This window comes from Mustela nivalis (assembly GCF_964662115.1).
Source record: "Mustela nivalis genome assembly, chromosome: 3".
NCBI lineage: Eukaryota > Metazoa > Chordata > Mammalia > Carnivora > Mustelidae > Mustela > Mustela nivalis.
In genome coordinates this window covers 17420117-17432772 of record NC_139022.1, presented here as the reverse complement: position 1 = coordinate 17432772, position 12656 = coordinate 17420117, and the positions used below count along the sequence as shown (strand labels likewise).

The following is a 12656-nucleotide window of genomic DNA, read 5'->3' as shown; positions in this document are numbered from 1 at the left end:
CTCTTAGTCATAACCAGGCTTAAGCTAACACGATTCCCCTATTTTCCCCAGAGAGGGAGGGAAACAAGAGGACATGTCTCTCATGTTCCAAGATCAAAAACTGGATCACAGCACTCACAGCATCAAGTCTGCCAAACCAGAGCTCTGGGTATGTACAATTCTTAAAGAGCTAATTGAATGGAAAACAGCCATCTGGGGCTGGAAACCCTATGACATTCTGGGAAATGTATGGGCTTTAAAAGGATTATGCAGGGTGATGTGACTTTCAAAATTCCCAAGCTCTGAACTGAAGCCTAAATGAGAATATGTTAAATTCACCCATTCCAAAACACAGCACAGTTGACTCAGACCCTAGAGCCCAGCTGTAGCTCAGGGTGTCCACACTGCAGCCTGTCTGTGGGAGGTCTGCAGACCACTCCCTGCTGAGAGAGTCCAGCCAACCCAATCAGCCTACCAGCAGGCTGTGGCACAAGGTCCAGATCCTAGCCCAGGCACCAGCCAGGGTTCCCTTTGGCCTGCCCTCTTATGGTTGAACAACAATCATGGATAGCCACAGGGAGAGCGGCATTGGGTCCCTGGTCCTCCACAACACTGGTTGCACACTCTTCAACACAAGAAAATGGTGTGCAGAAACAAGGGCCTGCCACAGTAGGCTGTCGAGCAAGGAACAGAAAGCATCAGGGGACAGGTGGGACTGCTGGCTGGTCTCCACCTCTCCCAGAGGGCAGAGGCCGCAGAGCTTCTGCAGGCTAAGCAGAGACGTGTCAGAATTACCTTCCCAAAAAGTAGGCAGTAAAGGAGGATTTCAAGCAGCCACAACCACCAGCAGGCCTGCGACCTCCAGATATCAGGGGCTTGACCATGACCGTGTCGGTAAGCAGAACACACAAGTGCCTTCTGGAGCGAGAGTAGACAGCTTAACGCTGATAACTGGTCCTCTCACTCTTCTCTGCTCTCAGCAAGTGATCCTGAAAGGGATGGACAAAGTTGGTCAGATTCACTGGAGAAAACACGAGCCAGTGAAGACGTCCCGGCTCGCACTAGGCCTCCCTCCAAAGGCTGGCTGCCCCACCCCTGGCACCTGGGTAACGCCGCTCTGGGGCCATCCACACAAAACGATTTACGTACCCCCCACCCGCAACAAACACACACAGACACAGACACACAGACACACACACACACATACACACACAAGCTGCATTGGTCTTTAGGAACCTAACTCAAATGCACCCCTAACGAGCAACCCCACAGGTGTGACTGGGTTGGACACTCCCAGCAAGGGAGGGAAGGCCCCCCCCCTTGGGTCCTTGCCAGCGGCAGGGTGCCAAATGGGCCTCTGCCTCATCCTCTCCATCCGCGGGGAAGTCGGAGCGGCCCCCAGCAACCACCACCACGCAACCAGATTGATTCTCGCACTTCAAATCCCCGCTGCCAGGGCCCCATCTGGGTGCTGACCGAAAAGCCGCCCTCAAGCAGCTGGCCTGGCGGAGCGTCTGGAGTTCTCCCAGCCCCGTGCTCACGCCTCCCCAGGCCGCCCCCGCCCCCGCGGGCCGCGCCTTACCGCCAGTGTCCACGAAGCGCGGGGGCGGGCGGTCCCGCAGCGTGGCACTCCAACCCGCGCTGGCCTCGTCCTCGTGGGACTCCGGCCCTTCGGGGGCGTCGGGAGGCAGCGGGGGGCCGGGGCGCTCGTGTTCGGCGTCCGAGGAGGAGCGCGAGGCGGCGGACGTGCTGTAGAAGGCGTTCCCGCCGCTGTCCGGGCCGGACTAGCCGAACACTTCGTCCCAGATGTGCAGGCTCTCTTGGCCCGCGAGGGCCGCCTCGAGCAGCGCCGGCGCCCTCCTCCGCGCGCTCCCGCCGACCTGGGCCATGGCCCCGGCCGCCGCCCGCGCGCCCGCCCCCCAGAGCGCCTCCCAGCCGCACTCGCCGGGCACCGGGCCCGCGCCGCGGCCCGCCGCCCCCCACCAGCGCAGCCCGCAGCACAGCGCCTGCCGCCCCACGCCCGGCCGGCCCGCCATCTTGGCCGCCTCGGGCCCAGCGCCCGAGGAAGCGCCCTTGGAGCTCGGGCGCCGCAGGCTGCAGGCCGCGGAGGGACGCAGGGCGCGAGGGCGGGAGGCAGAGGCTGCGGCCGGGCCCAGGTGCCGCCGCTACCGCCGCCGCTGCGTCTCCTCGGCGCCCGCTGCGTCCCCGCGCGCCCTCCCGCCGCACCCCGCGCTCCCTGGCCGACCTTCCCGGGCGCGAGCCGCCAGAGACGGACCCGCCTCCTCGCACCTGCGGCCCGCCCGCCGGCCAATGGGGACCAGGCCGGGGCGGGGCCCGCACGGAGCACGCCCCACACCCCTCGGCCGAGCGGGGCGAGGAGAGCAGCTGCGGCAGCGGTGGCGGCAGGGGGGAGGGCGGCCGGTGGCTTCCTCGCCTGCGGGACGTGTGGCCCGGGTCGGCCACCCGCAGGCCCCGCGCGGCCCCGCAGGGGGAAGGGAGGAACCCAGTGGGTGTCGGGGGTTGGGGGGGACGCAGCCGGTCTTCCCGCCGCCCCAGCCGCCTCACGGAGCGTGAAGCCCGCGCTCTCGGTCCCCTTCCGCAGTCGGCGCCGGCGGCGGCGGGGAGCTGTCCGCCCCGGTGGTTCTGAACCAGGCGCTGCGGAAATTCCAGGTAGGCGCCGGGCCTGAGGGTCACGATTCCCGTGGCTGCTGTGGCTGCTGCTGCTTCGGTGCTCCACAGCCGGCTGTACCTTGAGCTCTTGCAAGCACAAGGGCTATCTGGCTTCCGGGAGCCTTGCTCTAATAAGGAGCCCTCCTCGCTGGTTCATTCCTGGGGTCAGGTGGTGACTCAGTCTCGCTTCAATACCCCTGTAATTTGAGGGGGTCAACATCCGATCTTAGTCATTCCTTCCGTCTTTGACCTTTGACATCTTTAAAATCAAAATATTCATTACCTTCCAAATATTAATTACTCTAACACCACCACTGCAACATCTTCACCCATACATTTGACACACTTGTCTGTTAAAGTACGGCACAATCACCCAGGCTTCAGTGTTCTGATAAACAATAGATCAGAAAGGTTTCATCCATCCCTCTGCCTTGGCCAGGAGTGCGTGGCACTCATTCCATTGATGACGATACACGTGATCAGGCGTTTCTTGCTCCTCTCTCCCTCCCACACTAATGCAATAAGTCACAATGATGGTAATTGGGCCATAAAGTCACTTGCACTCTGAAATAAAATAAATCCACAGAGATGTGAAGGGCTTGCAAATCCTACTGGGTATTAACTAAATAAGGATTACACGAAAGGGAAAGGCATATTGCTATTTCATGCATAAAGGATGCAGATGCATAAAGGGTGAAGATGTTGGTACCACCAGCTAAGGTCGTTCTAACAGCAGGTGAGCAGCTTCTGCTCTTGCCCTCCCCTCGCAAGCCCCTGTTTCCTCCTCCCAAACCAGAGTCTCTGTACCAGCATGAATTCCTGATCATCACTGAAAGATGATATATAAAAAGGAAAGGATTCACATGACATTGCTTTGTATATGAATTGGCTGATATACGTGAAATTGTTTGCAAAGCATTTCAACTCCGTTGGAAGAATTGTGTCACAGAAAAGAACTGGTTTCCAGCACTTCTCTATACTGTGTTAACCAGGGAAAGATTCTGAAGAGAGTTCATACAGGTAATCAGACTTAAAAAGGTCACTGACACATAGATTAAAGATGAAAAGTAAGATTGCGTAGCTCAAGTTCAAATTCTGCAATTAGGAATTCTGTAATACTCCTGTAAAATTTAATGACATATATTTAAAAAAATAATTGAAAGGGATCAAAACACTGAAATACATAGGCAAGAACTCCTTCTCTTCTCCAGGCAGCCAATGAAAAGTCAGCAGCTAAAGTGTGCATTTTAAAAACAGTGGCTTGCTTTGCTACCCAGAGGAAGCAGGAAGTAGAGTAGTAACAGTTACAAGGATGGAATCAGTCTTCCATTGTGCCAAATCTGCATTTGTATGGTGCTAATCCCAAAGAAACCTTAGAGTCTTTGTGCTTATGAGCTCTCAAGTGCTTGTAGCTCACAGAGCATGGAACACTGGGAGAGGATTATATGGTCACAAAAGAAACAGACTGGGAAATCAAATTGTTATCCAAACCCTGGCCCAACAAAAATGAGATGGCTATGTCCATTTAGAATCAAGGGTTTAGCAACCAAGTGCTACTTTGTTTAAACAAATGTTTCCGACCAAGAACAGTAAAAATACTTCAGCCTTTAAAAACAGGTGGCTGGGGGCGCCTGGGTGGCTCAGTGGGTTAAGCCGCTGCCTTCGGCTCAGGTCATGATCTCAGAGTCCTGGGATCGAGTCCCGCATCGGGCTCTCTGCTCAGCAGAGAGCCTGCTTTCCTCTCTCTCTCTCTGCCTGCCTCTCCATCTACTTGTGATTTCTCTCTGTCAAATAAATAAATAAAATCTTTATAAAAAAAAAAAACAGGTGGCTGATTCTCCTTGTGAAAGGAGGGGAGGAAAGGGAAGAAAACAACTGGAAAACAAAAACCAAAAAACTTTCCCATCTGCTTGGCAACCTCCTACTCGATGCTATGATTATGGTTCTACATCATTAAGTTTTACAAGTAATGTTTTCTGGGAGGATAATTATAGAACCAGCATTATACTGAGATCTTTTAACTTTGAGTCATTTAAACACATCTTCCAAATAATACAACTTTGTAATATAATTAATTTTAAGATTAATATTGAGCTTTTGGTTCATAGTCTGCACAAAAGGCTCCAGGGTAGTAAGAACAACCCATTTCTGTAGTAGATTCCTTAGGCTTTGTTAAGCCAGAGAGGTTCATGCTCTTGTGAAACTGGGGATAATAGCCATATTTCATTGAGTCTTGGCCTCCTTTCCTGGTATAGTTTAATAAGAAACAAAAAATGCTACCATTCAAACTATGATACAATGTTTTCTTTTTATTAATATTTTAATTTAAATGTATTCAAAAAGCTCTTTGGTAAGTATTTAGACAGATTTTTATTACATATGGCCTTAATGCATACATAAAATAAAAGTTAAAATTTTTGGTTAACGTTTTTCCAAACCTCACATTAAGAATCTCACTACTTTTATTTACTTTCTAACTGAGAGATTTCAGTGCCCAGATTTTTCTCACAATATGTTCCTCTGAGCCACCCAGAGCTTTTGTCATGCTGCACTTAAAAAATTATTATTAGACATATAGCTGACATTCAATGTTAAATTAGTTTCAGGTGTACAACATAGTAATTTGACAATTCTATACATTACTCAGTGATCACCACAGTAAGTATATCATCACGTCACCATATAAACTTATTATAATATCATTGGCTGTATTCCCAATGCTGTACTTTTCATCTCCAGATGAGAACAGGAAATTATTTTATTTATTTTATAACAAGAAATTTGTACCTCTTAATCGCCTTCACCTATTTCACCCATCCCCCATCCACCTTCCCTCCCATAACCACCAGTTTGTTCTTTGTATTTAAGAGTCTATTTTTGTTTTGTTTTGTTTTTTTTGTCTGTTCACTTGTTTCTTTTTTTATATTCCATATAGACGTGAAATTACAGGGGCCCTAGGGTGGCTTAGTGGGTTAAAGCCTCTGCCTTTGGCTCAGGTCATGATACCATGTTCCTGGAATCGAGCCCCGAGTCGGGCTCTCTGCTCGGTGGGGACCCTGCTTCACCTGCCTCTCTGCCTGTCTCTCTGCCTACTTGTGATCTCTCTCTCTTTCAAATAAATAAATAAAATCTTAAAAAGAAAAAAAAAGGAAGTGAAATCATATGGTATTTGCCTTTCTCGGTCTGACTTATTTCTCTTAAACTAATACCTTCTAGATCCAGCCATATTGTCATAAATAGCAAGATCTCATTCTTTTTTATAGCTGGATAATATTCCATTATATATCTATATACACCATATCTTTACCCATTTATCTACTGATAAACACCTGAACTGCTTCCATATACTGGCTATTATAAATAGTGCTGCAGAAAACCTAGGAGGGCATATATCTTTTTGAATCAAGTGTTTTTATTTCCTTTGGGTAAATATCAAGTACTAGAATTACTAAAGCATATGGTAAATCTATTTTTAATTTTTTGAGGAACCTCCATACTGTTTTCCACAGTTGTTGCACCAATTTACATTCCCACTAAAAATGTACAGAGGTTCCTTTTTCTCCACATCCTGGCCAACACTTGTTCTTTCTTGTCTTTGTAATATTAGCCATTCTGACAAGTATAAGGTGATAGATCTCAATGTGGTTTTGATTTTATTTTCCTGATGATGAGTGATATTGAGCATCTTTTCACATGTCTATTGGGTGTCTGTATGTATTTTTTGGAAAAATGTCTATTAAGTCCCCTGCCCATTTTTCAATTGGATTATATGTTGGGGTTTGGGTTTTTTTGGGGTTTGGTGTGTTTGTGTGTGTGTGTGTTCTTTACATATTTTGGTTATTAATTCTTTATTTTATTTATCATTCACCACTGTATTCTCCCATTCTGTAGGTTCCCTTTTGGTTTTGTTGCGGGTTTCCCTTACTGTGCAAAAGCTTTTTATTTTGTTGTAGTCCTAATAATTTATTTTTGTTCTTGTTTCCCTTGCCTAAGCAGACATACCCACAAATAATGTTGCTAAAACCAATCTCCAAGTGATTACTGCTTATTGTCTTTTAGGAGTTTTATGGTTTCAGGGCTCTCATTTATTCATTTAATTTTTTTTTTAAGTAAGCTTTACACTGAATGTGGGACCTAAACTCACAGCCTCAAGAATAAGAGTCACATGCTATAAAGGCTGAGCAAGACAGGCACACCTCACACTTCACATTTAGATCTTTGATCCATTTTGAGTTTCTTTACGTGTATGGTAAAAGAATGTGGTCTAGTTTCATTCTTTTGCAAATGGCTCTCCAGTTTTCCCAACAATGTTTTTGAGGTGACTTTCTTCTGTTACATATACTTGCCTCCTTTGTCAAAGATTAATTGACCATATAATTGTGGATTAATTTCTGGGCTCTCTATCCTGTTTCTGTTGATTTATGCGTATATTTTCTCCCAATACCCTACTGTTTTGATTACTATAACTTTGTAGTATATCTTGAAATCCAAGAAACTGATACCTCCAGCTTTGTTCTCCTTTCTCAAGATTGTTTTGCATGCTACACTTCTTATAAAAGTATTCTGAGGTCATCCATTCTGCTTGGTTTGATGCTGGTAGGGTTTCTCTTTTTCTTTTTTCTTTTTTTTTTTTTCCTTATCTGAGATTTTCATATAATAACCAGTTTATTTTCTTTCTTTAAATGGTCCTCAAAAGGCCTGTGGCTTGGCATGCCAAGGGATGTAGATGATCAGTTGTGCCCTAGGAGCAATAACCACATGGTACAGGGTCAAGCTGTGGTAACTTTATAGGGACTTCCACCTGCTCAGCCCCAACTATAAGACAATTCCTGACATTGGAGATGTGAAAGAAAATGGGAGGGGAGGGGCATCTTAAAATCCATAAAATATGGCATATTGTCTCCTGTTTGTACTTTTATAATTTCTGATTTTGCAAATGGCCAAGCTGCCACAGGGAAAAAAAAATGAGGTCCTAAGGTGGCAGAGACTGACCTGGCCAGCCCTGTACTGCACAGGCTATGCGTTACTGGATCAGTATGAATGGAGAAAGCAGGGGTGAGTCAGGGAAGCTGCTGCTTCTCCCTACATTGCCTTCATCACCCACAGGGAGGGGGCCCAAAGCCAAGGAGGACCTCCTGGAACTGAGACAGGGGAGGGGAAAAGAAAGCTGAACGATGCCACAGCTGCTGAACCATGACCAAAATATGGGGGAGAAGGCTGGAGGCAAATGTGCATGGTACACCGTGACATTTGGAGTCCTAGGTGACATAGAAGCTTAAGGATCCAACCTTGCTCAAACTGATTTTACATGATGATTTTATCTACTAATCAACCCAGAGATGCAGAGAATGAAATAGGGCAATACTATAGAAAATGCTTGAGAGAAATCTCTCTTATGATTGAGATAACCTGATATTTCCATTGATTCATTCATTCATTCATTCATTCGTTCAACAATTATGTACTGAGTATTATGTATCAAATCCTCTTCTGAACACAGAATAAATAAGGAAAAAAACCCACAAATACCATTTTTATAGCACATGCATTCAAATAGAAGAGAGAGAACAGACAGTAAATAAATAAATATATAATATGTCAGCTGTTGATAAGAAGTCAAAAGTAGAGAGGGACAGAAACTATGTTGATTGTGATGGTGCTGGTGCTGGCTGTGTGTGCAGTTAGGGGAGATTACTCTGATAAGACATTGGCAGATCCTTGAGTGGATTCAGAGAACAAGACGGGTACATTTAAGAAGAGGAAACAAGTGCAACGCCCCAAGAAAGGCACGCACTTGCTGTACTCTGTTAAACACTAAGGAGGCTGGTGAGCGGAGGCAGAGACAGCTGAGTGAAGAGGTAGGAGATGAATTGAGAAGGAAGTTGAGTGTTAAATTTTGTAAGACTGAATTTTGTATTGAGTGAAGTGTGGAGCCATTGGAGATCTTAGAGCAGAGAAATAACAAGGTCTGACTTTTGTCTTAAACGGATTGTTTTAACTGCTGAGTGGAAAATAAACTAGAACAGAGCAAAGATGGAATCCAGAAGATCAGATAGGAGACTATTACAATAACTCATAGAAGACGGTGTTTTGGACCACAGTGGGAGTAACTGAAATGTGGAGAACTGGTCAGATTTAGAATATATTTTGAAGATAGAATCCACAGCTTCTACCAAAGAATTAGACGTGGGCAGTGAAAGAAAGAGATGAATCAAGAATGACTCTACAGTTTCCTGTTTGAGCTATTGCAAGACCAGCAGAGCTCGAGAAGAATAAGAGCTTGGTTTTGAACATGTTGGGTTTAACTCATCTAGGTAGATCTGGAAAGCAGGCAGTGGAAGAAAGCTCAAAATCCAGGTCTGGACTGGAGGTGATGTGGAGTCATCAGGAGATAGATGTTAGAAGAGGGACAGTCACCAAGGACTCAGTGTAGACAGAGGAGAAGTCTGAGGTTGGGTCCTGGAGCACATTCATACTCAGAGATCAGGGAAATGAGAAGAAACCCCAAGTGGAGGGGCTTGTCCTCACTCAGAAGGGATTGGAGTAAGGGTTCCACCCAGCTAAACTTAGTGGGATTCTGTGGGTCTTCTTTCCTTACCGATTTATCTTTTCAAGATTTATTTGAGAGAGAGAGAGAGAGCAGGAGCACACACATGCAGGGGGAAGAGACAGAAGGAGAGGGAGAGAATCTCAATCAGATTCCCCGCTGAGCATGGAGTATGACGTGGGGCTCGACTCCATAACCCTGAGCTCATGACCTGAGCCAAGATTCACACGCTTAACCACTTAGCCACCTAGACACCCACCCAGTTTGTTTTTCATTCTTTTTTTTAAAATATTTTATTCATTTATTTATTTGACACAGAGAGAAAGAGAGAGAGAGAGAGATCACAAGTAGGCAGAGAGGCAGGCAGAGGGAGAGGGAGAAGCAGGTTTCCTGCTGAGCAGAGAGCCTGATGCGAGAGCCCGAGACCCTGAGACCATGATCTGAGCTGAAGCCACCCAGGTGCCCTCAATTTACTTTTCTCAGTGAAGTCATCAGAATGGTCGGTCATCAGCTGTATCTGATGGAAGGTGTTCAATTCTCACTCTGAACAAAATGGCTGTACATTAGAATCACTGGGAGAATTTTAAAAGCACACTTATATCCAGACCCTAATTGGATATTAATCTAATTGGTTCTACACCAATTAGATCAGGTCCTTTGGAGGTGGGCACTCCTGTGTTTTAAAGTCTTCCAGGTGATTCAAAAGTGTGGCCAGTGTTGAGAAGCCCTGGCTTAAGGTTGGAGGAAAGAAGATGTGAAATAGTCAAAATATTTCACGAGAAGAATGAAGATTCTGTCGGTCAGAAAAACATACTTGGATTTGTGGCTGAGAATTTAATGTGAAAGGGGCGCCTGGTAGGCTCAGTGGGTTAAGCCGCTGCCTTCGGCTCAGGTCATGATCTCCTGGGATTGAGTCCCACATTGGGCTCTCTGCTCAGCAGGGGGCCTGCTTCCCTTCCTCTTTCTGTGATCTCTTCCCTTCCTCTCTCCTACTGTGATCTCTCTCTGTCAAATAAATAAATAAAATCTTAAAAAAAAAAGAATTTAATGTATAAGCTTCCAGCATTGTTGCTTTTCTCACCAACCACCTTCAGCTGCCAGGGGCAGACATAGGGTGGACAGAAGGTTGGGTTTTTACCAGGGTGGGGTTTTATCAGGTATGTATGATGTATGATGGAGGTGAGAGTATGGGACAGGGATTATAGTTATGGGAGTGGACTCTGTGCCAGCTGCGGAGGCCTGTGAGGATTTGGGGTAAGGATCAAGAACCACAGAAAATGAAATAGGGGGACGCCTGGATGGCTCAGTTGGTTAAGCAGCTGTCTTCGGCTCAGGCCATGATCCCAGCGTCCTGGGATCAAGTCCCACATCAGGCTCCTTGCTCGGCAGGGAGCCTGCTTCTCCTTCAGTCTCTGCCTGCCACTCTGTCTGCCTGTGCTCGCTCTTGCTCCCTCTCTCTCTCTGACAAATAAATAAAATCTTTAAAAAAAAAGATTCTCTTCAAAAAAAGAAAATGAAATAGGTAAATGGATTCTTCTGAGTGACTTAGATAATTAATACTTCTTGAAATAATTTAGTGCAGCCAGACCCCTGCAAAGCAGCACAAACAACTCTGATGAGTGCTTCAATCTACCACTTCTTCCCAGGGCTTCAATCAATTGCTTTCAACAAGTGAACATTGAGATATTTAGAGCAAAGGAAAAAAAATAAATATTGGAAGTTCGAATTTTTTTTTAAGATTTTATTTATTTATTTGACAGAGACACAATGAGATAGGGAATACAAGCAGTGGGAGAGGGAGAAACAGGTTTTTCCTCTGAGAAGGGAGCCCGATTTGGGGCTGGATTCTCAGGCCCCTGGGATCATGACCTGAGCCAAAGAGCAGATGCTTAACAATTGAGCTACCCAGGCTCCCCTGAAAGTTAGCTTTTTACATTCTTGGAAAATGGGATTTTGTACATTTATGTCCTTTTTCTGTCCCCTTGTGGATATTTTCCCTCTTGAAGCACACCCAACCCCTGCTCCACAGTTGTCCAGTAAAAGAAAGGGATCTGAGTGCCATCCCCAAAGTTCAATTGCCTTTAAAGGAGAAACAATCCTGGGAAGCTGTTTTACACAAAAGAGTAGATTGCTCAGTTGTAGAAACTCAGGTATTATAAGAAAACGGGAGAGATATTCGTTACTAGAAGGGGGACTTGCTCAGCGTTTCTAAATTCACATTGGTAGATTGTTGAACTGTTGTAGGCTGAGTGTTAAAATCAAATCTTTCCCTCCGTTTTCTTACAGAGACAATGATGGTTCTTCCAAGATTGTCTGTGAAAGGCTAGGCACCTGCAAAACCACACATTTGACCTGAGCCATCACCCAAGTAGAATGTAATCTGCTCTCAGATCATAGGAGAAAAAAGAGAGAGAGAGAATCCCAAGAAGAAACACTCACATCAGGATTTTCATCAAATTTAGTGCACGTCTCACCATTTATCTTCATTTGCGGTAATTTTTAAAATAAACACTAATGTCGAATTGCCCTGCGTTACAACGAGCAACTCAATTATCAGAAAATCACGAGTCTCCAACGTTTGTTCTAATTACTAAAGCAGAAGAGTGGACAGAGTTTAGAAAATTTTCAACAAGGCTTAAACAAGAGAGATTTTCCACTTTTTTCTAATCAGGTCAACATAGATACCACTTTCCCTACAACCTTGTAGGCAGTTGGTATTTTTCAGAGATATCATTTGGTTCTTTATAGAAGGCTTAAAGTTGGAGGTCCATAAAAACGATAATCAACTTTTATGTGTGCCTTCTATAGGCCAGGAACTGTGCTAAATGAACAGTATCTAATTTAATCCTCCTAACAAGCCCTGTGAAGTCAATACTACTGACTATTCTCACTCCAAGGGGGGGCAAAGCAGATGCTTCGAGAGTTGAACTCAGTTTTCCAAGTTCATACAGCTCGTATATGATGGAATCAGGACTTGAGCTCAGTCTAATGCCAGGTTGGACTCTCAGTGGCAGCTACTGTAGTTTTTTTGACCGTCACCTGCTTCCCTCCCCCACCCCCGCCCCCATCTCATTCCCATTTAGGGATAATCAGCCATACTTAAATGACAGTGGCCAGGCAGGAAGGGTGGCTACTGGGTTTAATTATTTATATCCAGGGGGAAGAGCCGCCTCGCCCCATACGTTCTGCTTCAGCTCTTGCCCTGCCAGGGGAGTAGCCATCCTTCAAACCATCAGTGTTAATTGCTGGTGAGGGATGAATTAGGCGGCAGGGGTCACACACAGTTTACTAGTCATGCATATTTCTTTCAGAATACCTAAGTACCATTCCCTTGGAGATGAGAAGAAATGATGGGAGGGATGTTAAAAGGGACTCCCAGAAATATTTCTGGACCAGTCATGATCACTAGCCCTTATGATACTCTTGGAGTCATTTTACTGGGTCTTGAAATGAGTGCACT

At 45.9% G+C, this 12656-nt stretch overlaps 1 long non-coding RNA gene across 1 annotated transcript in view; it reads right to left on the bottom strand.

The window, feature by feature from the left end:
- Nucleotides 1-780: 780 nt before the first annotated feature.
- The window catches only part of LOC309860838, a 203937-nt gene continuing 192061 nt past the window's right edge, over nucleotides 781-12656 (bottom strand). Inside the window, exons 2-3 of the long non-coding RNA XR_014309663.1 lie at nucleotides 1562-1685; nucleotides 781-968 (exon numbers count right to left, since the gene is read on the bottom strand). This is a non-coding gene — a long non-coding RNA (uncharacterized lncRNA). The remainder of the gene's footprint in view (nucleotides 969-1561; nucleotides 1686-12656) is intronic.